This window comes from Vicugna pacos, chromosome 11 (genome assembly GCF_048564905.1).
Source record: "Vicugna pacos chromosome 11, VicPac4, whole genome shotgun sequence".
NCBI classification, from domain to species: domain Eukaryota; kingdom Metazoa; phylum Chordata; class Mammalia; order Artiodactyla; family Camelidae; genus Vicugna; species Vicugna pacos.
Genome location: NC_132997.1, coordinates 2704022 through 2731203, shown reverse-complemented (window position 1 = coordinate 2731203; position 27182 = coordinate 2704022). Strand labels below are relative to the sequence as shown.

The window sequence follows — 27182 nt, the reverse complement described above, 5'->3', positions numbered from 1 at the left end:
GATTGATATATAGTCCCACCCATAAGAAACTCAGCATTTCCAATTACAGCAGCATTAAAAATAAAATGAGAGATACATTTAACAAAAATTTACAAGATTTGTACATTGAAATATTTGAAGTATCACCAAAATAAATTTTAAAAGATCTACATATATGGAAGACATCCCATTTTCATGGAATGATAGACAATATTATTAAAAATGTTAAGACTCCTCAAAATGATCTACATATACAGTGGAATCCCTAGCAAAATTCCAGCTGACTTCTTTGCAAAAATTGAAAAACTGATCCCAAAATTCATATGGACGTGCAAGGGGCCCAGGATAGCCAAAACAACCTTGCAAAAGAAGAGTAAAGTTGGGGGACTCACTTTGAAGGGTACTAAAATTCTATAGTAATATGTCAGTATGATACTGGCATAAGTTTGGATAAATAAATCTATGAGACACAATAAAAACCCAGGGGGAAAAACTTACACTTACAGACAGTTTTCCACTAGGGGGCCAAAAACACCCCATTGAAAGAATAGTCTATTCAATAAATGGTGCAGGGACAGCTGGGTATCTGCAGGCAAAAGAATCAATCTGGAATCTGAACGCCCATATTTTATATAACAAATAAAAATTAAAACAAAATAGATCACAGACAGAAATGTAAAAATTAAACCTATAAACTTTCTAAAAGAAGACACAGTATAAATCTTTGTGGTCCTAGGTTAGGCTTTGGTTTCCTGGATACAATACCGAGAGCACAATTGATAGAAGAAAAAAGCAGATAAACTGGACTTCATCAAAATTAAAACCTTTTTCTTACAAAGGATATCATCAAGAAAGTGAAATGACGGGGGAAAAGGGTGTCTCAAGTCAGAGAGTGCGTGCTTAGCAAGAAAAATAAAATAAATCATTACATCTAACTACATCCCCTGTAAAGAAATTGTTTTAATGTTTAAAAAATTATAGTGAAAGACAATGTGCAGAATGGAAGAAAAATTTTGCAAAGCATGTATCTAATAAGAGAGTAGCATCCAGGATATATAATGAATGCTTACAACTGAACAATACAATAAAATAGACCCAATTTTTAAATTTACCACGAATTTAGATACATATACAAATGGCCAATAAGCATATGAAAAGATGCTCAGCATCACTAGCCAAATCAAAATCAAAATGAGATCTCATTTTACACCCACTAGGATGGTTATTACCAAATCATGGACAATAACAAATTCAGGAGGCAGAGAAACCTCATATGCGGCCAGGGGAAAGGGACAATGGTGCAGCTTCTTTGGAGAAGTCTGGTATTTCCTCAAAAGCTTAGAGTTATATGGCTCAGCAATTCCACTCCTACATAAAGAGTCATCCTTCAGTATCCTTGGGGGGTTGGTTTCAGGAACCCCACACCCTGGATACCATAATCCAAGGATGTTCGAGTCCCTTTACAATCAGCCATCTGGATCCATGTAGTGGAAACTACAGATATGGAGGGCCAATTGTACAGCCAAAAGAATGAAAACATATTCTCATAAAAAATTTCACATCAATATTCATAGCAGTATCATTCAGAGTAGCCAAAAGTTACTAACAATATCCATCCATCAATGAACGGATAAACAAATTTACCAAGAATAGGCCCACAAACTTTTGGTCATTGAAACTTTGACAAAGGAGGTGAGAACATACAATGGAGTAAAGACAGCCTCTTCAGCAAATGGTGTAGGGAAAACTGCACAGCTGCATGTAAATCATTGAAGTTAGACTACTCCCTCACAGCATACATAAAAATGAATTCAAAATGTGTTAAAGAATTAAACATGTAGACAAGACACTATAAACCTCTTAGAAACAACCATAGGCAAAACATCTGACATACATCTCAGCAATGTTTTCCTAGAGCAGTCTACTCAAGCAATAGAAAAACAACCAAAAATATACAAGAGGGATCGAATTAAACTTACAAACTTTTACACAGCTAAGAAAGCAGTAAGCAAAACAAAAAGACAAACAACCTATGGAATGGGAGAAAATATTTGCAATAAATGAAACGGCTAGGGGCTTAATTCCCAGAATATGTAAACAGCTTTTACACTTAATAAGAAAGAATAACAAACAATTCAATTCAAAAATTAGCAGGAGTCCTAAAGAAACATTTCTCCAATGAAGACGCACAAATGGCCAGTAGGCACATGAAAAAATGTTCAATATCTTTATCAGAGAAATGCAAATCAAAACTGCTATCAAGTATCACCTCTCACTAGTCAGAATAGCCATCATTCAGAAGTTCACAGACAATAAATACTGGAGAGGCTGCGGAAAATTGGGAACCCTCCTACACTGTGGTGGGAATGCAGTTTGGTGGAGCCATTGTGGAAAAATGTATAGAGGTTCATCAAAAGACAAAACCTTGACCTCCCAGGTGACCCAGCAATCCCACTCCTGGGCATATATCTAGAAGGAACCCTAATTCAAAAAGACACCTACACCCCAATCTTCGCAGCAGCACTATTTACAATAGCAAGACATGGAAACAACCAAAATGTCCACTGACAGATGGCTGGATAAAGAGGTTGTAGCATATTTGTCCAATAGACTACTATTCAGCCATAAAATAATAATAAAATAATGCCATTTGCAGCAACATCAATGGACATGGAGAATGTCATTCTAAGTGAAGTAAGCCAGAAAGAGAAAGGAAAATACCATATGAGATTGCTCACATGTGGAATCTAAAAAAAAAAAAAAGAAACAATAAGATAAATTTATCTACAGAACAGAAACAGACACAGAATCACAGAAACCAAACTATGGTTACCAGAGGGGGGAGGGTGTGGGAAGGAATAAATTGGGAGTTCAAGATTTGCAGATACTGAGTATGTAAAGAATAAACAGCAAGTTTATACTGTATAGCACAGGGGAATATATTTAATAACTTATAGTATCTTATGTTTATAAACAGTATGAAAATGAATGCAGGTATGTTCCTATTTAACTGAAGTGTTGTGCTGTACACAAGAAACTGACACAACATTATAAACTGACTAGACTTCAATGAAAATATTTTTAAATAGACTAAAACCAAAAAAAAATGGAAAAGGATATTATCAAACAAAAAGAATAAAGTACTGATGCAGGCTACAATATGGATGAACCTTGAAATTTTATGTTAAAATAAGCCAGACACAAAAAGCCAAAGAGTGCCCTTTAAGGAGAACTGTATCTAAGCGTTTACTGTAGTACTCCTGTAAATTTTCCGGAGATTTGAAATCTATCAATATCAAAATAAAATGCATTATGCATTAAAAACTTAAAACGTTTCCTCACAGGAGGGCTTTAATTATTAAATTCAGAAACGCATATAAAGCTCTTGGAACAACAATTTGCACGTCCACACACAGTCACTGCTGTCACTGCCACTCAGAGGGTGGTGCCAGCACTGATGAGAGCTGCCTCCACTGGCTCCCCTGCAGAAAGGAGTGAAGGCCTGAGCTCTGACAGGCAGGGTGAGCGTGAACCTGCGTCAGACACAGCCACGTACCAGACTCTGCGTTACCCAACTTTCTTACACAAACTGCAACATGTAATGTAAACACGCTAGAGGGATGTATCTTACAACACAGGGAATACAGACAATGTTTTACAGTAACTATAAATGGAGCATTTTTGTACACCTGAAACTAATATCATATTTTAAATCAGCTATATCTCTATAAAAAATTAAAACATATTTTTAAAATGTTATCACTTTAATATTCAATTCGGTTTTTATGTAACTACTAAACAGCTTAGAATATATAAAAGCATTTATTTGTGCTGTTTGTTTACATATATATTTACAATCAGACTCTTGCTAAAAGAGAATTTAAACATTTTTTTAAACACAGCTTAACAACCATAACAACAAAAAGGCAAAACGGAGAGTGAAGAGAAAATGGACATTCAATACTTAAATGAAACCAGGGGGAGATAAACTCATAAAAATGGATTACATGAAGTCAGGGCAAGTGTTAAAGGCCGACTAGAAATTCAGCTGTAAGATTCTTGGCAGCTAAAGCAAAAAGATGCTGGGGCGGGTGGTAGAGCGTGTGCTTAGCGTGCACGGGGTCCTGGGTTCAAGCCCCAGGGCCTCCACTAACAGATAAATACATCTAATTACCTGCTCCCCAAAAGAGCCCCAAAGAAAAGATAAAGAGAAATATCTTTCCCAAAAAACTCTGATATTAAATTTGGATTAAATACTTAAATAAATGATAAAAAGAAAAATAAAAAAGATAAGTGACACTGTGAAGGAAAACCCCAGCTGGGCTAACAAGCTAAGTCACAAATCTAAGTGTGATAAGTGTCGGTTTACTGATCTAAGTTTTGCTGAGCTACCTGGTAAATCTGAAGTTTAGTGTCAGTTTACTGGGCTAATAAGCTAACACGTAAATCCAAGGACAACAATTGTCAGTAACGGGATCTGTTCCAAATTGATAAGCTTAAGTGTACTGATTCCTTGCTTTTTGTTGTTTGAGCCTTATTGGCTAATAGCCCCATACTTGTAATTAATCCTATAAAACCTCATGTGCACATCTTGGAGGTGCTCAGAGCTTTGGAAAAGAAACCTCTCTGAGCCTGCCAGCGTAATTAATCTCAGTACTCCAACCCTCTGTGTGATTCTTGTTTCTTGGCTGGCCTGTTGTTTCCATAACAACACAAGGGATAATGCCCGTGAGATAAATCTGGGGAGGCTGCTGGCAGATCCCCATGTCTCACGTGAGAAAATCTGAAACATCCTTCTCATCACTCAGAGTCATCATAAGCCCATTCCACACTTCCCTACCTTAAATACAGGAGCACGGTTAGGGCCCAGCCTTTACTGTCTTTGTGTCATCACAGTGATACAGGATGGAAGGGGGAAGAGCACAGCCATTCAAGGAAGGCCACAGCAATTGACATCAAAATGGTGAAGCATTCAACCCCCAAAAGGCCTTGAGGCTCAGGATGAAGAGATTTAACTTCTAGCAGATCTTGAGATTCAGTAAACACCCATTGTAATAGTAACGTGGTGAATAACATGCCCCAGGCACATGGCAGTCCCAATGATAGCCACAAAAGGTCAAAGGGTGGGAAATGGCCAACTCCCTGGGAATCCCAGCCCCTTGCCCTAGGGCTGGTCCTTCTACTTATTAGCATATGAAACCACCAAGCCCAAGAAAACAAGCAACACAGCGCCACCTCGCGGTCACCACTCTCTCTCCCTCTTTGGAGAAGGCCCACACTCTGTCTGTGGAGTGTGTACCTACTTCTAATCTGTGCATCAAACCCCCACACCTCGTGACGTTTCTCTTGCATTTCAATGTATCTCTCTGAATATATATACCTTTACTCAACACTGGCTTGCTCTTGAATTCTTTACTGCATGAAGTCAAAGAACAAAATCTGTTGGGGCACATCCCAGGGGCTAAACGAAAGCGTGGGGCACAGCCCTTCTCATGCCCAACGCTTTTTATTCTTGTATCAACAGGACTGGGCTGTGAAGCGAGGTCTGAGTCCCCAGCTAAGGGACAGAACCAGCCTCCAGGGCTCCAATTTGTGGGCAGCCTCTCGCCAGCTTGGGCCTTGGGGTCTGCCAGGATCTCTGTGTTTCTCTGTTGTGCTGACTCCCCAGCCAGACAGCGTAATCCTAGGCCTGTCCCCACAAAACCCTTCTCTCCAAAATACAAGCACATCATGTCACAATCCTCTTGTTCAACCAGGAAATGTTCAGCCCACTTTTTTCTCCCCAGTAAAGTACCCAGCTGTCCTCCCTCCCATCACATCACTTCTTTATTTGTGAGAACTCTGCACTCGCCACACCCCATCCTGAACACAGGTGTCTTGTTGGCTGTGACCGAGATGTTTCTTTCTCAAACAGCCTGCGTCCTTTCACTTTCCCCTTGTTACCTTAAAAAAGCCTTTCCTGAGTCACCCACCCCTCTGATTATGAACTCACAATGTGCTGAGGTTGCAGTCACTGTGCATACATCCCAGTTTTGGTTAGGTTTCCATCGCAAGATCTTCATTAAGGAGCTGCATCAAGAAGTTTAAAGAGGCTATTCTTTCATCTGAGTGGAGGAGCCTGCAAAAAATTTAAATGGCTTTGAAGAGAGAGTTAACCAGGGACAGAGATGTCGCGGGTCCTAGTCAAAAGTGTCATGAGGAAAAATGTTCTCCCAAGGCTCAGAGTGGCTTCTGAACACAGAGTCGGCAGGGAGGAGGTGACAGGCAGTGAGTAGGGTGAATGATACAGGTTACGCTCCCCCAGCTGGGGAAGAATAGGTTTTTTCCAGTTTTCCAAACAATTTCTTACTACCTTTTTCTATTATTGCCACATACCATTTCCAACGAATTAAGCATATCAATGTCAGTCATTTGGGCCACTTGGGAGAAGCTACACGATGCCATTCACAGGGCTGGGGCATGACAGCCACACCAGTCTAGATTGAAAGAACAGTTGGGGTATTTGCAAGGTAATCACGGGCATGCAGCAAACTCCCCGGGTTCAATGACCTCATCTCAAAGCTGGGGCAAATAAAACTACCAAGCAAAGTGCGTGATGATTATGGCCCACATCTGTTTACTAGGTAAGTGCCCGTGAAAGCTGCCGCTTAATGGGGAATGAGTACGATCAATGAGACCCTGTCTACCTGGCCACACGCGCCCTGCCTTCCTGCCTTGGTGCAGCAGCAGAACTTGTTTAGCTGAGATGAACACCCCCAGACCAGCCCCGACGGGAAAGCTCCCAGCTCTGCACGGCGAGACGTGTTCCTTTCCTTTTCAGAGCTGATCACAATTTGCTGTCGTCTGTTTTTATGTTTATCCCTTTTGTAACTGTCTCTCCTCGGAGTTTTTGCTCAAGCAGCACAGGGCCAGATGTGTCTTGCGGCCTGCCTGATACCCTGGGCAGGGAAACAGCCGACTCCATATCTGGCTCTGGTGCTGAACAGAGAGGGGAGAAGGCCCAGGGGCCTATGCTGAACCGAGGCCACTGAACCCAAAATTATGGTCTGATTTTGGGCAAATTATACAGTCTTTTTACCATGAGATTCCTCATCTGTCCATGAAAATAACTGTCCATGGCACATAGAGTTACAAGGATTAAAGGAAATCACCAAATTCATAACCTAGCCAAGGGGCTACAAGTGCATCCTCAACAGACAAATGCTGCATTTACGGCTCTGACACATGTTAAGCGGGGCGGCCCCACACAGTGAACGCTGCTAACTGCCAGTGCGTTAAGTGCTTCATGTGTGCTATAATACTCTTTAGATCTTACAACAATCCCAGAATGAAACGAATATTATCATGCCAATTTCACAGATTCACCAACAGGTTAATAGAATTTGAATTCTATTCCAAGGCCCTAGGTTGAAGAAATGGCGATTTAAACTGGAATCTGGGCCCAGGCCTTGGCTCCATCTCTCTCCAATCCACCTGACCACTTGCCTATGAATTCCACCTGTCCAATACACAAGTTTCAGCCAGCCAGCTCTTAAATGCAATTTGTGCCGTTTGTCAATGTTGGTTAATTACCATAAAATGTTCTCAGAATCCACTACAGTAAAGAAAGGTGGACTTAAGGATTTCTGCATTGCGTTCTCCTGTAATGTGCAGAAACCCTTCCCTGCACCACCAAATCCAAGTGCATGCTTCCTCCATGTTTATGTTTGCACACGGCTTATTAAAGCAGAAGGTACCTGCAGTAATTCCATCTCGGTTGCTTTCCAAGGTTGCAGATTATCCATAATCAGTCTGTGAACGAAAATACTACAATGTGATTGAGAATACTGCAACCATGACAGTAAACAAAGAATACTGAAACCAAGTCATTAAAGGCTGCCACCACCCCCCAGCTAGGACAGGCCTGCAGCCCAGCTGCTACAGCAACTCACAATGGTGTCGTCTGAGCAGACTCAGAATAAGAAAGGACAGGCTACTGGCCCGAGATAGCTAGGTGCTTGTCTGAAAAATGAATTCAGTGAGTCCAAATATTTGCTTCCTCTCATACATACAAAAGTACTAAATTCTTGAACTTGAGGTACCTGGCTTTCTTTAGATAACAAGCAATCTTTTATTGTTCCAACAACCTGGTCTTTGTTGTAAAGCTCCTATATATCCTAGCTCTTCCTCAACCTCTTGGGAGCAGTCCCTCATAGAGTTCTGTGTGGCTGTCCTCTCAGCTCGAGTCCTCCCGCCAAATAAAACATAACTCTTAACTTTTAGACTGCACATGTATTTCAGTCAACAGTTTTGGACACCATGAAGCACCACAGCAGATTTCTCTCCACCTGAACTCTCCGAGTAACCGGAGCCTTGGTACCAGCAGTGGCCCTTTGTGCCCATCCGCCTCCTCGCGGAGTCCAGATGAATTTGGGTGAGTCTCTCCTGGTTCTCGGATCTCACATATTGGTTGATGATCCTAAGTTTTATCTGGCGGTGTATCCAGGTACGTGGCCCTCCAGTTGAAAGAAACTGAGGTGAATTACCCACCCAGTGGAGACATACTGTGTGGGGCCTGTTTGAAAGGAAATAGGAAATACCCACCTAAAGGATATGTCCAAAGTGGGGCTGGTGGAAACATATGAGGAAAATATTCACCCAGTGGAGACATCCTGAGTGAGTCCAAGTTGGAAGACACTGGGTTCAGGACTGAGTGGTTAGGTAAGATTCTGGTCTAATATTTTCCTCAATTTGGTTACCTCCATTGAATTTTTCAGGATAAAAGTAAAACTCTTATGAGGAAACTTTCAACTCCAAAATTCGGAACATCCTCCTGGCTGGTGACAGCTTTCTCGGGTGACAGAGAGTCTTCCAGGAGTGGTAGAGACAAAGACTTCATGCCACAGATTTGTCCCTGTGGGAAATCTTACTAGCAAATTTATTTTGAGAACCCGACCTTACAATGGGGAATAGAACTTTCAAACAAATTAAAGAACAGAAAAGAAAAGAAAAGAAAAATAAATGACAGATTGCCAGTCTCCAACTATTACCCCAGCCAGGCTTATGTACATACAAAACTTACAACATTAATTGGGAATAAGGAAAAAAAAAAACTTACTCTGAAAATAACTAACCAGGCCTGATAAAAGCATTTTTTGGAATTCTGAACTTATAAAAACAAAATCCCCTTTAGGGGGAACTTGGATTTCTCTTCCTGTGTCCTTGAAATTTAAATGTTTTATCTTTGTGTGTTTTAAGTGTGTGTATGTATGTATATGTATGTTTAGTTTATTTTTTAAAGGAAACCTTGGACTCCGCCATACAAAAGTTTCAAGTATTGTGTACATATGGTGGCCACGCAAATAAATTGGGATTCTAAGCAATTCTTTGATTGTACCAATTTTCAGATATTTTGTCATCTTAAACTTTGTTGCATCAGCTTGGACCACAAAGGCTTTTAGCTTTTGGAGAGTAAACCTTTGAATTTCATTTAGGCAACACCCCGACTCTCATGTGGAAGGGCCTCTTCATCTTATTGGTTTAAAATCACTATATATATATATATATATATATATATATATATTTGTATATAATTTGATGGCCATATGATGGATTTTTTAATTTGGAAAAACTTTTTAATTGGTGAAAGTTTAAAGAGATCTCATTATAAACAGCTGTTTTATTGGTGTCTATTAAAATCAAGTTTAAATGTAGAAAAATATATCTAATGGTTAACCTAAGAACTTAGTTAAAAAAATAAAACTGGTTTGAAAAGCTACATTTGTGTTTTTCCTTCCCGATAAATGTTTCTAGATATGCTAATAAAAATTTAGGATAATTAATGTTAATTAGGTTGAATAACTGGAAAAATGATTGTAAAAATGTCAAAAAAATAATAAGTGGCTTATCCCAAAAGGATAAATATTTTTATATGGTTATTTTGAATCAAATAAATAAAATGGACATTTTTGGATTTACAAACAAGGTTTTGATACTACACAACGTAAAGTTAAAAAAAAAAGGGCCAAATAGTTCGCCTACTCCCCCCCAAGATTAAAGTTCAAACAAGTCCATTTTATTTACCACAGTTTAAAATATATGTATATATAGACTGAAATACTTGATCAATAATTGGGATAACAGACCAATTAATGAAATTAAAAACTGAGAAGTGCCTAAGCTCTTTGGCTGAAACTTGGGCATCCTAGAGACTTCTATAAAATTATATACAATGCAAACACACACAAAAAAGGTTTCTTGCACTCCTTCTAGAAATAAGAATTATTGATTAAACTTAATAAATATAAAAATTAAAGGTATAAGATTTAATAAAATTGAGATAAAAGTTTGTGAAATTGGTATATTATATGGTCTTTATACAAAATTTTGCTTATGTTGTGGGATACGTATGTTTCAGAGGAAAAACGTTTCCCCTTCTTGGTATTATAAGGCTGGGCACATATCTGTCCCTATGAAAATATTAATTGAACAAATTAAAATAAACCAATATAGTTACATAAGCCTTCCAATATAATGTAAAACTAAAAACTAATTTGAGTGGCTAATAAAAAAATACAGGTTTACCCTGGGTTTAACTTATAACACAAGGAAAAGAGACCTTACTAAATGCCTTATGCAAGTTTTGGAAGACATAATTAAGTAAACCTTAAAGTTTTAAAACATGGAATTCTTTGTTTACAGCTCTTCTCACTGATACAAAAATGCCAATTAAGGAGATAAAATACGGCCTGGGTGACAGAGCAGTTATCTGGGGACCTGGAAGTCAGTGTCTTTGTCTTGCAGATCAGAAATATAAATACAACAAACAGTGACCTAGAACTGAGCCTAAATAGCTCAACGAAATAAAACTTAAGGCCAAGAAATTTTTGGCATATTAGAACTCAGAACTCTGACGGGTCCTTCAGACTTTGTGAAGAAATTTTAACTGTCTGTTTCATAAATAGTAAGCCTTAGTGATTTGAGCAAGCAAATTCAGCTTACTCCAACTATTATTATACCTATCTTATAAGTAAGTTTTAAAGTGAAGCTATGAGATCTCTAGCTTTTGTCTGATAATAAGCCTGTGTACACATTATAGAAGTGAGATATTTCTACTGCTAAAGAAAAAAAATTCAAAGTCAAAGAGCTCTGCTTAATTGACATAAAAATATAAGAGCTTGAACATTAAGTATTTTTAAAATAAAAACTGAACAAATTGACTTTCAGCGTCTTGTGAATTGGAAAATATTCAATATTAAGATAATATTTGATATTGTTTAGTTTAAGTATGTTCTAATTAATATAGACATCTTTAAAGTCTTCAATATTATGTATAATACCTTTACTGTACCTAGGTTTAATGAAAGTCAAATAAGATCCTGTTATATCTGTTGCAGATTTGTCAAAAAAGAAATAAAAGTAATGTGCTGTGGTAAAATTTTAAGTAAATTAAATGCAAATGAGATGAGAGCTTTGGGTAAATATTTAAAATATATTTTTAAAATGTATGCTTAAGATAATCTCTAAATGTTTGGTATCTTTAAATTCTAGTGTTGTGCTAAATTAAGTTAAATTACAAGATTTTATTAAATAGCTATGCCATTTTCAGATAAAATAACATTGAAATACGAATTACTTAACATTTAACTTCCTCTTACAGTGAAACTAAAGGTGTATAGAAATATTAATATATGGTTGGTGCCACACGGAAATAGTCTCTATTAGTAAGGGAATGATCTCAGTATCCTAGGAAAGTAATATAAATATGTAAAGGAAGATATAAGAATGGAATTATATTTTGTTAATGAAAAATAGTGACTTTCTCCTGAACCTGGTTACTTCTGAATGGAAGAAAAATAAGGGACACACTAATATAAGTATAGAAAGCTGTGGAAGGCTTGTGGAAAAGGAACCCCGAGGAAAGAGTTTTGTACATGGTCAGAATTGGCTAAGTTTAGAAACAAATTGGGCAACGTAAATGAATATTACAAGTAAGCTGGTACAAGATTAGAATTGTTTTTCTCTCTGTTAAGAGGAAAAAATTTTCTTAAAATGTTAATCCACCTTCAGTAACAGATTGTAAAACTTCTTATACCACTTAGCTGATCTGTTCTGCCTTTACATTTGACGTATTTTCTTGTTAATGAATTAGTACTACTTTACAGTGATCTATATGTTTATCTGACCAAGTGTTCTGAAATCTTTCAAAAAGCTCCCCAAATATAAAATTCTAATTAATTAAATAAAAATTAATTTAATTAATTAAAATTCTTTTAATCTCCAGTTAAGTTTGGGATGCTACAGAAGGCCCCTGAAATATCCCAAAGAGAGACTTTAAACTATAAATTTTCATTTGGCATTTTAAATAACATGGAATTGTCAAATGAATCATAAAACTTCTAAGGTTATATTGAATGAGCCAATATTATTAATATAGATATTGTAGAAATTATATGGACTCCCTAAAATTCTGGTATATCTGAAATGTTACCAGTGATAATTATGGGTATAGAGAACATGTTTCTTTATTGATTATAGTGTAATGGTGTTTAACCATGCTTTTAAATCTTTTGTCATTTATAGACAGTTAATTGTTTTCTTCTGATGGTTTTGCAAAATGCTTTCTCTTCAAGGAGATTTACTGATTTCTAATAAATTTCACACTATAGCAGTGAACTAAACTGGGTAAGACATTTTAAAGTTCTAATGAAAACTCTCATTAAAAGAATTAGTTACATGGGACTGATTAACCTGTTGAATATGGTTATAATTTTTGATATTGTTTGAAATACTAGTGGCTTTTAACCTGCTTCCCAGACATAAAGAATCTCTTCTCCTTAAGCTAGTTATGGTTCACAGCAATTTGATACATTATACCTATGTAATCACACTTGGAACAGTTATCTTTTCTCTCTATCTGATCCCTCAAGAGACTAAAAACACTTAGGTCCCCAGTGGCTTTATCAAACAAATTAGGGAGATCATCTCCTAACAGATATAGGAGTATAAAGGTATTTTAAGGATTTTAAAGAGAAAAGAATTTACCTAAATCTGTAAGGCAGAAACCCATGAAAAGCCTTGACGTGGCTTTCTTGGCCTTAGAAAACCTTAGCATTCTACCCTGAGACTCTGTATTAAAACTTCCAACACAGCCAATTTAAAAAAGCCTATATGATCAAATAATCAAGCTTAACTTGTAAAAAATTAATCTTGATTTGGCTATATTTGAGAAAACTGAGGGTAACTTAAGAGAGAAAAAAATTATATTTTAGTGGATATTAAATTCTAGTTTTGTTAATTGAGGTCCATATTTACTAAGACAGTTCCCAGATCATTCCTTGCTGTTATGTCACATTACTGTACAGTTTAATTGAATTATGAAAAGGATACTCTAGGTTTGTTCTGAAGCTCAGTAATCTATCCTTGGGTAAAGTTCCAATGCCTCATGACCTGCAGCCAGGGGATTATACATACTGCAACAGGCATGACTTAAAGAACTGTCTCCAACCTGAATGGAAGGACCCTTTTTCAGGTACTCTTAGCTAGACCATACAAACCAAAGCTGAAGGAACCGGAGTCTCGGATTCATTTCCTATCAGAAACATCCCCTGCAGTGCACTGGCCTATCGAGAGCTGCTCACCTTAAAACAATGCCCAAATGGAGAAAAAGCTACCAGACCAGGATGAGAAGAAGACGCCATCTGAGCTAGACAGCTGACCCAAGACACCGGACCAGGACTGTATACCAATTACTTTGATAATTTCTCCAACCTTTGATTATGAACTACTCCACTTGTTAAGTTTATGATAAATTACCTGTCTAGTACCTCTGTGTTACCTTGGTGGGTTTCCCTACTCCAAGGCTCTAACTAGATAGCCCTCAGAAATGTTATTCTAAAAAGAAATTATAGTTCTGTTTAGGCCACCGTTGATCTTACAAGGTGGGAGATTTCACCTGGCCAATTAATACCTGCTCTGACCCTGACCATAAATATGAACTTTCTCATAGGATCAAACTCAGAAACACAAGCAAAATTTTAACCCAAAAATACAACTTCTCGACTATTAAATTCTTACTCGTGACTTTATTAACATTACTAGCTGTATTATTTATAACCTGTCTATTTTATAAAATTGTTGTCTGTTACATTTCCCAATGTGTAACTAGGCCCACAAGATTGATGATGGCTAAACATCTTGAAGAAACAGATAAAATTTATAACCCTGAATAAAATAAATATAATAGTGTGATTCTAGGTATGGAAATGAGCAAAGAAGGGTTAACACTTCCTGGATCATAATAGACTAGTAAGACAGGTGATCCAGATAACTTTTAGTTATCAACAGGGCCTGATAAAAAAAATTACACCTTGAATGGCAACTCAGAAGATTCTTCACCTGAACTAGGAATGAGCCATCCTAGCACCGTGGGACAAAACTGGTCATGAAATGTCTCTCAAAATATTGGTCGAATTTAGGACCAAACGGGAGCACTGTGAATGAAAATACAACAATGTGAATGAAAATACTGCATCCATGACAGTAAACAAAGAATGCTGAATCCAAGTCATCAGCGGCTGCTGCCAACCCCCAGCGAGTACATGCCTGCAGCCCGGCCTCTCAGCCACTCACAGTGGTGCCCTCTGAGCAGACTCAGAGTAAGAAAGGACAGGATACTGGCCCTAGATAGCCAGGTGCTTGCCAAAAGAATGAATTCAAAGACCCAGATGTTTGCTTCTCACCATACATAGAAAAGCAGTAAATACTTGAACTTGAGATATCTGGTTTTCTTTAGATAACAAGCAATATTTTATTGTTCCAATTACCTGGTCCTTGTTGTATGCTTCTATATATCCTAGCTCCTCCCCTACCTCTTGGGAGCAGTCCCTCAGAGTGATGTGAGAGGATGTCATCCCGGCTCGAGTCCTCCAGCCAAATAAAAAAAGCCCTTAACATTTAGGCTGAACGTTTATTTCAATGATGTTCCAGAATAGACACAACTCATCAGTTCTGTAATGGAACACACTGAATCAGGAACCAAAAGCGTGTTTTAGTCTGGAAAATCTCCAGGTTCCTATTTCTTCCTGTCATTATACAATCCCTCCAGAACTCATTAATTTGCTGTCTGCTCCTCTGGCAACCAAACTCATAGAAGACTCAACTCAGCAGAGCGCCCTGCTGGGGAGAACACCCCACAGAAGCACTGCAGGCTGCCTGCCCTCCTGCACGCTCTGCTCACCCTTGGTGTCCTCCGTGGAGACCAGGCCAACAGAGCTGTTCCTAACAGCTACAAAGTCGCACACGTTAAATAAATCATTTTATTTTATATGATATTTTACGTATATACACATCTCTGAAAACAGCTTTGCAGAAGCTCAAATCTTCAACATCAATCCCCAAAGGCAAATCCGGTCCCCAAGGGGAAACAAGACTTAAGACGACGCTAAGGCCTCCAAAGTCCTCTCAAGGACCGTCAACCAAACTGCCTGCAGGTCTGCAGCTGCAGGCGGTTACATGTCTGCTTTTAAGGCAACCCCTTCCTGCCCTCGGGAATTACATTGTCCCTCTATGCCCTCCCGTCTCAGGGTAAGGGCAGCCGTTGCAGTACCTTGCAGGGAAGCACTGACAGGACTGGACAAAGAGGATCAGAGCTAAGCTAATACTTCTGATGACACGACCTTGTCACTGTGTCACTTTACAGATGAATATATATAGAGAGAGATGTGGGGTGATATTGCTCAAAGTCACACAGCTAATAAGTGGCAAAGTCTATATCTCTGTTCTTCCCTTCGGCGTGACACCCCAGCTGGGACGCCCACAGGGTTCTCTCATGCCTGCCTGAACAATCCTCTCCTGTCACTCATAACCCACCACAGGGTCTGACCCTAGCCTGCCTTTTCAGCATCTATTCCCTCCAGTCTCTCAGGAACAAGGCCGTTTGGGCCACTGTATGACTTCCGGCTCCCGGAAACCTCATTGCTCAGGCTGGTCTTGCCTGTGCATCCGGCCCGCTGCTCAGAGGCTCTTCCTCCCCTGCAGGTGTAGGTTTCCAATCTCCGCAGGGACACCCCCTCAGGGGAGCCCTCTTCTCGCTCTCAGCACGGCAGGTGTCCCAGGCCACATCCCGAGCTGCCCCATTAGGACAGTGTGCGCCCAGATCTGTTAATCAGACCAGCAGCATCAGAGCCAGGGATTATGCCCGGGCCACCCTGCAAAACTACTGCCCGCCTCACAGCCCCCAGCCAGCAGGTCACCTGGAAGTCACAGCAAGTGCCCCACCCAATCCAGAAGCCTCTTCATTTGCCAGCATCGCTGATGACTGGTTTCCAAACTTTGGTCAGTTTTGCACAAAACAGCACCTTCAACTGTGAAGCAGAGGGTTTCGCTTCTGCTCCCCATCCTTACTGGTAATGCCAAGGAAAACAAAGAGGCCTTTTCTCAACACTTTTATAAAGACACCCTCCCACCCACAATACTCATATGCTCAAGAGCTTTGGATCCACGTGATTTTCTTTCTCTTATGATAAGCGGCTCAAAACACTGCGGATTCCTTCTATTTAGATGGTATTTGTACTCAGTTTATCGGCTTTAATCTGTTTTTGTCTCTCTCTTCAATATCCCTAGCAGTTGCCACCTCTTAATCCCTTCAGCAGCCTCCCTCCCAACATCTACTCTAGGAAATCAGCTGTGATGAAGGGCCCTGGGGCAGTCACAGACGATGCAACTAAGGCAAAGAGAGGGTCCATAATTTGCCCGAGAAGATCAGCTTCAACCCCCAACAGTGTGTGTCACGTCCCTGTGTTTAACTCTTATGCTAAGCAAGATAACTTTTTGTAGATTATGGTTATAAACAGATGAGATATAAAAATACATACAAGGACACATATCTACTCTAAGATGCTCACTAACTCCACTATTTTGTTTCTACTTATTTCTATTAAAAAATATTAAGAACCTCTGCAGTCAGTATAGCAAAATGTTACTGGGCTTTAAATCCAGAATATAGAGGTGTTAATTGTGTCATTACTCATACTTATTTGTATGTTCACAAGACAGAAATATTTGAAAGTCCCTCTCACCTCCCCCTATTCACTACTGGCTCTCACCTGAGCTCCCAGACCACACATCTAACAACCTTTCACTTTACCCACAGCTGAACTCATCAGTTTTCCACAGAACTCCCTCTGCAGCTTTCCCTCCTCAGAGCACAGAAGGACCATCATTTAACTCATTAATCCACCCAGAAACCTGGGCCTTACTCCATCCTGCATTCACAGACAGCCTTCATCCTTTCCTTTTTACCATCTAAACATGCCTTCAATATGTTTGCTTTTAAACACTGACCGTCCCACCGCTCAAGTGGAAGCCACCAACACTGCCCACCTGGACTCACGAGTCTCCTAAGTGGCCCCACAGCCGCTCTCCCCTACTTGAGACAAATGGGACTGTGCCACTCCCGCGCTTTTTGGACTCTTTTCAGACCCACTCTTCTTAGAAGAAACTCCAAGTTCTTCACCAGGTGAAAGTCTTTGCCATGAAATTGTCACCTCAGGGAGGGCAGGACCCGCCCTCTCCCCTCGGCCCCGCCCTCTGGCAGAGCATCAGCTTGGGAGGACCTGCTGAGCTACACCAGCCTGTATTCTAAACCTGGTCTGAGTTCTTAGCAAACTGCTTCACTTATCCATACAAGTCCAAGGTAAATTAGAAAGATTTTAGATGTTGAGCTAGACTATTGATTTTGGGATTTTGCACTAGCAACCTGCAAGGACATGTTCTAAAAATTCTGTCTTCTTAAAACCACACCCAGGTTAAAGGAGTATTTGTGGAATGTCTTCAGAGGAAAAGGGACTGTACTTTTACAGGCTTTATGTTTTATAACATGAACAACCCGGACAGGGTCACAAATGGAACCGCCTCACAAGTGACAGAAGACAGGTGAGAGTCACAAAGCAACAGGTCGCAAAGATGATTCTCCAGCCCCCCCAAAATATTCCTGAAACAACCAAAAATTCTGAATTTTAAAAGTAAAAGAGTATCATATAGAGAAATGAAATAAATTATGCTCTTCATCAGGGTTTCAAGATCTCACTCCAGAGTTTTTAGCAGGCCATACTGAATCCTAGCACAGAAAAATCAAATGGACTTGTAGTGAGAAAGTTCCAGGAAAACTGCAATAATTCCTCCACTTGTGTAAAGACATACACTCACCTGCTGAAGGTGAATGTAGACCGCATTCTGGATAAATTCTGAAGCTTCCAGGCTCTGCTTCTGGATGCCAAGGACATGGACAGCTTGGAAGCATGCTTCTAACTCAGTCACCGGCATTTTTACACTGCAGGGGAAACGGAGGCACCCAGGCAAGGGCAGAGATGTTCCTGTCGTGTCTCACAGTCCGTGCCTCGGGGATTCAGTGCCCTGCAGCAGCCCGGCCCCAGGCAAGGACCAGCACCGTTTTCCACCCAAGCAGGAGGGGCACTGTGCTTGAGAAAGCCCTTCTCCGATGGGGGCAAGAGGGGCTGGTGGGGTTGAGTGAACCTATAAATGCCCACAGAAATATGCCTGCATTCATTCAAGTGATGCAAACAACTGTAGCAGGCTATTTAACAAAATTTCAACTGTCAGTGGAAATTTTGCCATTCCTTTCTGCTTGTCCACTGCACTCTGAGACAGGCTTAGGCTCTCTTACACCTGCAGCTCTGTGCAATAGTTGTGAAGTCATTTTACTTTACAGATACCACGGTTCTGCCCAGGGTGATATCCAGCCCAGAGAGGTGGCCCAGGCCAATTTAAAGCTATGTGGCTTGGGCGCGGGGACAATTACAGGAGCTGATTCCGGAGCCAGGCCCCTCCCCACCTCTGCTCCCCTCTCTCCCGAGGCCCCGCTGCCAAGCACTCAGGCTCCATGATCTTATGTCCTACTCTTCTACTCTACTCCAAACCCTTTTCCTTTTCTTTTTTTCCCTAATTATTCCCAGCTGGAGTGATTTTTCAATCTCAATATCTGAAAAAAATTTCCTGCAGCCGAAAAAGAGGTCTCCAGAGGTCAATGCCCATATGCTGGTTCCTGAAGAGAGCCCCTGGCTACGGGGACCCTCACCAACACTCACGGGGCATCAGAGATGTTGCAGGGTCGGCCACCCCCAACAAGAGTTTGCTGTCACCCCAATGCCTGCACAGCATCCCTGCTCACAAAATATAGTTGGTCCACTTATCGGTTATTAAGAAGCAAAAATACAAAATTGCTCATGTTTCTTACTAAAATTATCTATGAAGCTGGAAAGGGAATTGTAATAAAATATAACTGTTTTTACCCTATGTTAGATCTGTTCCTTTGGGTTTAAACCTGTGCCCTGTTTCCTAGGCTCAGACTTGGTAGCTCTGCACCATTTGAAAAAGAAAGTTGCCTTTAGCCTGAAATCTACAGGAAAGCCTATTCTCCTGGCCCTGATCTTTAAAAATGTTAGCTCATCTGCACTTCTGTAGAGATGGCAAGTTGCATACTAGAGAATAGCCTTTGTTTTTTTAGAGGTTTTACAGGGGTACCATGATTTGATCCACATGGACAGCTGCAAGAACAGCGGATTCAAAGGACAAACAATTCATAAAGCAAGAAGTATGCAACAACCAACCACAACCCCGCCCCTTTTTAGTATAAAAGGAGACTGAATTCTTACTTGGGGAAGATAGTTCTCCAGGACATCAGTCTGCCGTCTTCTGGGTCTGCCAGCATTGCAAGTGAAGTCACTATTCCTTGCTCCAACACCTCATCTCCCGGTTTACTGGCCTATCATGCGGCTAGCAGAACGAGTTTGGACTCGGTAACAAAATGACTGCATTGGAGGTAGTATGTCTCCAATGTTTCCTTGTTTCCAATATGTAACATGCACATCATTTATGATCTAGTGCAAATAATTCATCAAAGACAACCACAAAAAGAAACTATACTCACCTAGCTATCAACACTGAAGTCACAACCTGTCAATTTTATATGCTGTTGAACAACACAATGGAAAAACCTAACATAGGGAGTTGATTCCACGGAAATAAAATTATTTCTACTCCTTCAATACTTTTTCTTTTCTTTTCTATTTTATTTTGTTTTGCTTATTGAAAGGAAAATAAAAGTCATGTCATTTTATTTCACGTATTTTTGTTATAGCTACATTCTTTAAATACTACAAAGAGATTTAAATTGCAAAAAATTTGTTCATATATTAGTATAAAGATATATACACAATCAATGGGGATTAGGAAAGGAATGGACATTTACTAAAAATCCACTGCAATCCTGTCTTTTACAAGCATATCCTGGAATATAAGCTGTATGATCCAGGGGCCCCACCCCCATTCTCACTGTTGTGTCCCTTAGTAATCAACTACTAAGGCACCAGCATAGAACCATGTGATCAGTATTTTAGGAATAAATTAGGGAATTAGCTCATTCAATTCTAAAACAAAAACCCTAAAATAAATACTGAACTTATTTACAGATAAAGAAAATTGGAACCAAAAAAGTAGTTATTTCCCCAAGGTCACAAATCTAATAACTGATAAAGACAAGATTTGAACTCATCTGCCTGATTCTAAAAACTAAGGTGGAAATCCCATTTGACTGGGGAGGGTCCAGCAGCACAGCCTATCACCCTATCTTTGTTCAGATCTAGCCTTAGACAGCCTGAGACAGCACCCCATTCCTATTGAACTTGAGGGCAAATGATAACAATAAGGATTTTATATCCAGTAGTTTGTTAGATCTCATTTATATAAAGTGTCAGCAGGTCAGCAGAAAAACTCTGGAAAATATGAGTGGGTCCAGAGCTTTCTACTGATTAGTAACTCAGTCTCTCAGGACATAGTGACCTTCCCATGAGAGGCCTCATGGACATAAACTAAAGGCAGCTGAGCAATGAAAACTAACAAGAACCTGGAACTCAAGCAAGAAGGTTCCCTGCCATCCCCCACCCAGTTTCCTCTTCACCCGCGTGGACACGATGGCAGGAGACCCAGGTTCTTGTCCAAGGTACATCATCATGGATTCTCATCCATAAAAATTCATGACTCTATGCTGTCTTATGTCCATTAAAACTCAAATATGATAACACCAATATCTCAGCAGAATATCTATGTCTCCACTTCCTGTCTTCTAATAGGAGAATATTTTTATGGACAAAAAGCAGAAATCCAATTTAAAAAACCATGTATGAAGCCAGGTGAAATTCTGCTTAAGAGACTGCTCTCATGCTCAGTAAATGAAAACTCAGTAAAAGTGGTGCTTCTCCCTCAGCAAATGGGAGGTAGCCTGATGTGTGTGTGTGTGCACGTGTGTGTGTGTAAATCAAATACAATGAATTCTGGGATGTGTACAGTTTTTTTTAAGTCACTGTCATTTCATGGGAATGAGCCAACATTTAAGTAATTTGAATCTAGTGTTCTGAGAGAGTCTCAGGCTCTTGGTGGAGGAGGTGAAAGGGGAGAGTGAAGGAGAAAAGAGGTACATGAAGCAAAGAAGTAAGAATACTGCCAGGGAAAGGCAAGACGTTAGTTTTGTTCTTCCTTGCACCACATACAATTTAGGGACTCGCTTTCCGCTGATGACTTATCGAGCATTGAGTTGCAGGAGAAGAGGGGACAGCTCATTGCTCACTGAGCTTGTGACTGTATGTGGCATCTTATAGACACAAATCATTTACCCTGATCAAACACTCTAGCAGCAGGCTGCAATTCTCCTGTTTTGAGAGACAACAAAGCAGGAGTTCAAACAGGTTGCATAACTTGACAAAAGTCAGAGGTCCAGTAAATTAAAGAGGATTAATTCAAACACAGATCTGAATGCAGAGTCTGATCTTCCCACTCCCAGGACTGGAAAATCCTTAACACAGGCTCCCCAGCTCCCCTGCATTGTTCCTGGCACCAAGCATTTCCCATGGCAATGGTCACCATTTCTCACAGACACAGCGCTCTGTGCAGCAAATGACCTTGATCAGACCTTGATCATCTACCTGCCACGCCCACCAGGCTTCACCATACAGGCAGGAAAGCTGGCTTTCAAGTGCATAAAAAGCCATTCCTTGTCTAACCTGGGCTCTTCTGTGGTTTCTCCAGCCTAAAGGCAGCCATGACACTGCTCACAGTTTGTACATGAGCCACACTACCTCTCTCCATCTGTCTCCCGACCTATACTACTTAGCTATGACCATTTTGAGAATCTTTGACACAAATTTTTAAAAACAAAAAAGAAAGGATTCTGGAACAACTACTTAATACTTACAATTTTAAATGACAAATTACAAAGTGAGTATTTACAAACCGAATCTTCCTTTCTAAATTTCAGTTTTAAGCGTTTAAAAATATAATAGCAAAAAATTTTCACTTACAAAATTGACAAAAACAGAAACAATAATCTGGAATAAGTTAAAAAATAATGCCCATGTTCTAAATGGAGAAACTTCAGGACTGTACTGAGGGGTAAAGTAAGAGGTGAGAATGTAGAAACATAAACAAATTGCATGGAGGAAAGCAGTTTTGTAAAGATGTAAGTTCTCATCAGAATAATTCAAAACTTACTAAAAAATCCCATGACAACTCCAATCTGATTTTTTTTAACTTGAACAAAATATTTTGGAATTCTTCAGGAATAATAAAATCATAATACTAGACAAGAAAATTTGGGATGGAAGAAAAGAATCAAAAAAAATTCAGACTGCCAATTATTAAATAAATTTTTACAATATGTAAGTTATGGTGCTGGAGTAAGAAAGACAGATTGACAGAAGGGAACCATGAGGTCAAAAAGAGACTCTAGTGTACATAAGTAATTTGTAAAGGTGGGATTTCAAATCAAAGAGAAAAGTATGACTTCAATAATTGTCCTGAGACAATCTGAGAATCACCTGGAAAGAATAAATACTATTCCTCTCATAAGGACCACAAGATAAATTACAGACAGTGATGTAAATATTAAAAAGTACTAATAACAGCAAATACAACACTTTGCTCTTATTAACTCAACTTACCCTTACATTAACAAGCACTATTATCATCTCCATCTTAGAGATTAAAAAAAAACCTACAGAGATTTATTCCCGTATAAGAAATTATTTTTAAGAATAATGTCAAAGATAAAACCCATAAGGAATACATTTATTATCATAAGAATATTTTGAGACACTACCAAAATAAAAATCCTCCTAAACAAAATGAAAGGCAAGAAATGACAAGAAAAAGCTCTGTGATACATGTTGTTGAAGACAAGAAGTTAATGTTCATAACATACAAAGAGCTTCACAAAGCAACAAGAAGCTCCCCCACTTAAATGTGTGCAAAGGATAAAAGGAATCATTCATTTTATAAAAGTCAAATGGCTAATGAGTGAAAAATGCTCAATACCTCACTGGTCATCAAATGCAAACTAAAACAATGAAAAAGCACTTTTGCTCATCATATTGGCAAATATTTTTAAAAGATATTCTAGCTAGTGTCCATCTGTGGGAGAAGAAACCATGAGCGACATTTTCAGAGGACGACATGTCAATGGATATGTAAACTCTGAAAAACGTACGTACACACTGACTCAACACCACTTCTACAAATCGTTTCCTTTAGGAAAAAACAAATTTAGTCCAAAAAGATGTACCCATCAGGGCATTTACACAGCACTGTTTACAATGGTGGGAAGAAAAACTGAAGTGAAATCATATCCAGCAATAGAGAATTCGTTACATAAGTAATTGTGCATCTTTTCATTCCCCTATGGAAGGAATTTCTAGAGTCACTTGAAAGGAGTCTGTGATGAATGTAAATGTCACATCCAGGGACTAAATTTCCAGAAGCCTTAACTAAAGGAATACTCATAAAAGATCACAGGAATGTCTGTACAAGAAGGATGCCAGTCAAATATCCTTTCTGACAGTGGAAAATGGAGAAAACTTAACTGTCCACCATCAAGACAATGATGCGGTAAATCACGACGAGCTGCGAGCAATGAGGGAGCCGGCGTTTCGCCGTGGTCCAGGGCCTTGTCCACAGCATTCTCTCACCAAAGGTGTGCGTGGGAAAGAGACCACACCCGCAAATCAGGAGACCCCTCCACTCTACTGAAAGGACCGGGTGAGTCTGGAGTGGGAGGACGTCTATGATATACACCTGAGTGATCAAAGCGAGCTGCAGAAAAACATATAGTATGGTCTCATTTTTAAATAAAGCTTATATACACACACGTATACATGGAATTCTCATATGTGTGTATATATGTATGTCATAGGCATAAAGGTCATGAAATATATATACCAAATTTTCAACAGCTTTTAATCTTCGGAAATAAGGGGAAGGGAGGTAGGGTCTTCCTGTACCACCACAGTTCTCTTTTCAGTATTTCAGTTAAGTATACTTGGAATTTAAAAGTTTATTTAAGTCCGAAGTAAAATGGACGATGCCTCCACAAGACAGAATGCTATACTGGTCATCAAAAATCATGCCAGAGGAGATAGAATATTGTAGAAAAACATATAAAAAGCCGAATGGAAAATGGAGGTGTCCACACAGCAAACAGTCACAGAGTGCTCTCTGGTTTTTTATGACAGAGGTGATACACACTGACGAAAATATATGTTAACGTGTTAATTATTATCTTTGAATAGCGGGACAAGGATAGCCTCTTTTGCCCACTTTTTCAGACTTATTATTTTAAATGCACATTCTTTTTCATCTGAAAAAAAGCATTTTTAGGTGTGTAGTACTACGCATTGGAGAATAATACAAGAATACTTAGAGAAACAAGTAACTAGGAGACAAGGCAGCAGCATCACACAATGTAGGACGGGCGATCCTGATTAACACCATGCAGTTACATAAGGACCCACAAATTGAGAGCACCTGCTGTAACAGGGCGTGATCCCCTTCTATTTGTCAGCAGTGTCTTCAGGCCTGAGGCAGTTCTGAGCACGGCCAGTGTCAGTGCTGGTGTCTGGATTGATGCTACTGGGGGTGAGGGCACCTGCAAGCCAAGAGGAAGAACAGAAATCATCCTCTGCGTTTTCTGTCTTGTTTCTTTGTTACTTTAAAAGAGAGGCATATATAAGATAAACTGTGTATCTACCCAAATGAAATTTCAGTAATGAAACCGTTTTTAAAGACTTCACAGCTTATATTCTGCCTATAACTGTCTTTTCAACAAAGCATCATATTTATTAAATGTTAATTAACTCAGTTAATTAACTCCCTGTTGAAACATTCTAGTAAAGAACATGAAATGCAGTATGTAAAAGAACCACACCTGCAGTGACTAGCTCAGCTGTCTTGACGGCAGTGCAGTCAACCCCCACCATCTTGTGGCCCTGAGCTCCTGATGCTGGTAAGACATCACGCTGCTGCCTCAGATGGAGAGAAATGGTGAAAGCATTTCTTGAACCCTACAGCACTGACAAAACATAACTGACAAATCCCAGGCTCCTTTGAGGCTCTCATTTTCTGTTTCTGGCCAACCCCCGTCAATGAGCAGAACCACCCAATTCCCGAGCCATGGGACTCACGTGGGAAGGAGTTTTGGAGAAATTTCCAGGTATAGAATGTAACCAACTATACATAGAACTCTGAAAAAAGAAAAGATGCCATACTCTGATTTTGGAAGACACTCAAAATATTCTCCTGAGCCTTAGTAGCTGGAAAGGCTGAGCTTCTCCTAAGCCACTTATTTATTTCACAGCCAGTAAGCATCTCCCACAAACCCTGCTTCCCTGTGTCTGCTGGGAGCTTGAAGCACACTGCTGCTGTCGTTCTTATAAGTCACAGGGCAGAGGCGTGTGTCTCATGCCTGCAACCCTCACACAGGCTCGCCTCCTAGCCTCACTGTCTGAACTTGGCTCCATTTTCTCACCTGTTTATTTAGTATCTGTTCTTCTGTAAGCTGCCTGAAATGCGTTTTGGAACATGTCAGAAGAATCAGTGGGTTGAGAAATGGACAGATTGAGAGGTGAGAGATGGGCAGACAGAGAGAGAGACTCCACGAAAAGGGGAAAAAATAAAATTTCCTATGCAAAACCCTCTTCTAATCAGGGAAGGAAACCACCACGGAAAAGTGTGAAGAGGCAGGTAGCTTAGGACTGTTTCCTGGATTCCATGAAAAGTAACACCAAGAGATGAGAGGGTAGAACTTTAAATAGTAAAAGAAAAAAAGTACGCATGCTTGAAAAATATATCTACAATATGTACTTTCTAAAGAATAGACTCAAATCAGCAAGGCCCAATAACACTATACTTGGGTATTTACAGAAGTGAGAATCCCATCTCCAAACCACAAGGCATCCCTTCGGAGCACTGACAGTCTACATGGGGCGGTCATAAAGCCGTCACTGCAAAAGCTATGCTACCCTGCACTTATGAGGAACGAGCAGCTGTGCTCGGGCTGCCCACGCGCGTCATTTACACCCCACAGCACCTCTACGGGGCGGGACGCCTAGCGAGCCCCGTCTCTGCAGGACAGAAAATCAGTTCTGGAGAGGCTAAGCCAACCTACCAGTTCTCCATCACACAGGACTTGTCACTCCAGAGCAGGAATCGAACTCGGTCCCACGAATGTAACCATGGTACTACCGTGCTTTGTGTGCTGTTTGTGTGTATAATACATTTGTTTCTATCATGAAAGGGTATTTAATAAATGATCGGTTGTCCTGTCTATCTCATTAGCTCACAATTAATCTTTATACTGTTGAATAGTACTCTTTTCCCGTGAAGAAATGAACGGAAAGAGCGGAGGTCAGAATGAGGTGGGGCTCCATTCTTTATCTGGGATCTCATCTCATCGAAGTCCCCAAACAGGGAGAAGGAGCAAATGTTCTCTTTATATTTTAAAGAGAGGGCTCCAGTGATGGTGACTTATTCAATTCCAAAACCAAAGCTGGGGAAAGGGCACATGCAGCAATTAGAGCAGTATCAGCTGTAGGAAGGCGAAAAGAGCTCACGGGAGGGCTCAGGGGGCAGCCTCATTTAATTTCAATCGATAAAACAATAACACACTCTAAAAATATTAGCATACAATGGATTTGCTCTTTCTTGACATCTAGCAAGTTTCCACAGCCCACATGTAACTTTATCGTGAACTAGTGAAAGGAAGAGTCCACAAACAGGGAAAATCAATGCCACAGGCAGGCTGAAACCCAGGCTGGAGTTTAGGAAGGGAAAGGGCATAGTTAAGAACTGAGGAAATGCTGGGGGAAAAAATCATCACAATG

At 39.9% G+C, this 27182-nt stretch overlaps 1 protein-coding gene across 4 annotated transcripts in view; it reads right to left on the bottom strand.

Moving 5' to 3' along the window:
- The window catches only part of LOC140699569 (trafficking protein particle complex subunit 9-like), a 206355-nt gene that overhangs the window by 145090 nt on the left and 34083 nt on the right, over positions 1-27182 (bottom strand). For 3 of the 4 annotated variants that reach the window (XR_012077757.1, XR_012077755.1, XR_012077756.1), the window contains exons 2-4: positions 25229-25322; positions 24829-24949; positions 23846-24117 (exon numbers count right to left, since the gene is read on the bottom strand). The gene's annotated coding sequence lies outside the window, so the exon portion shown is untranslated. Of the gene's footprint in view, positions 1-5971; positions 6098-7715; positions 7771-23845; positions 24118-24828; positions 24950-25228; positions 25323-27182 lie in introns of those variants that run through there. The other variant, XM_072972222.1, reaches the window with a different exon arrangement.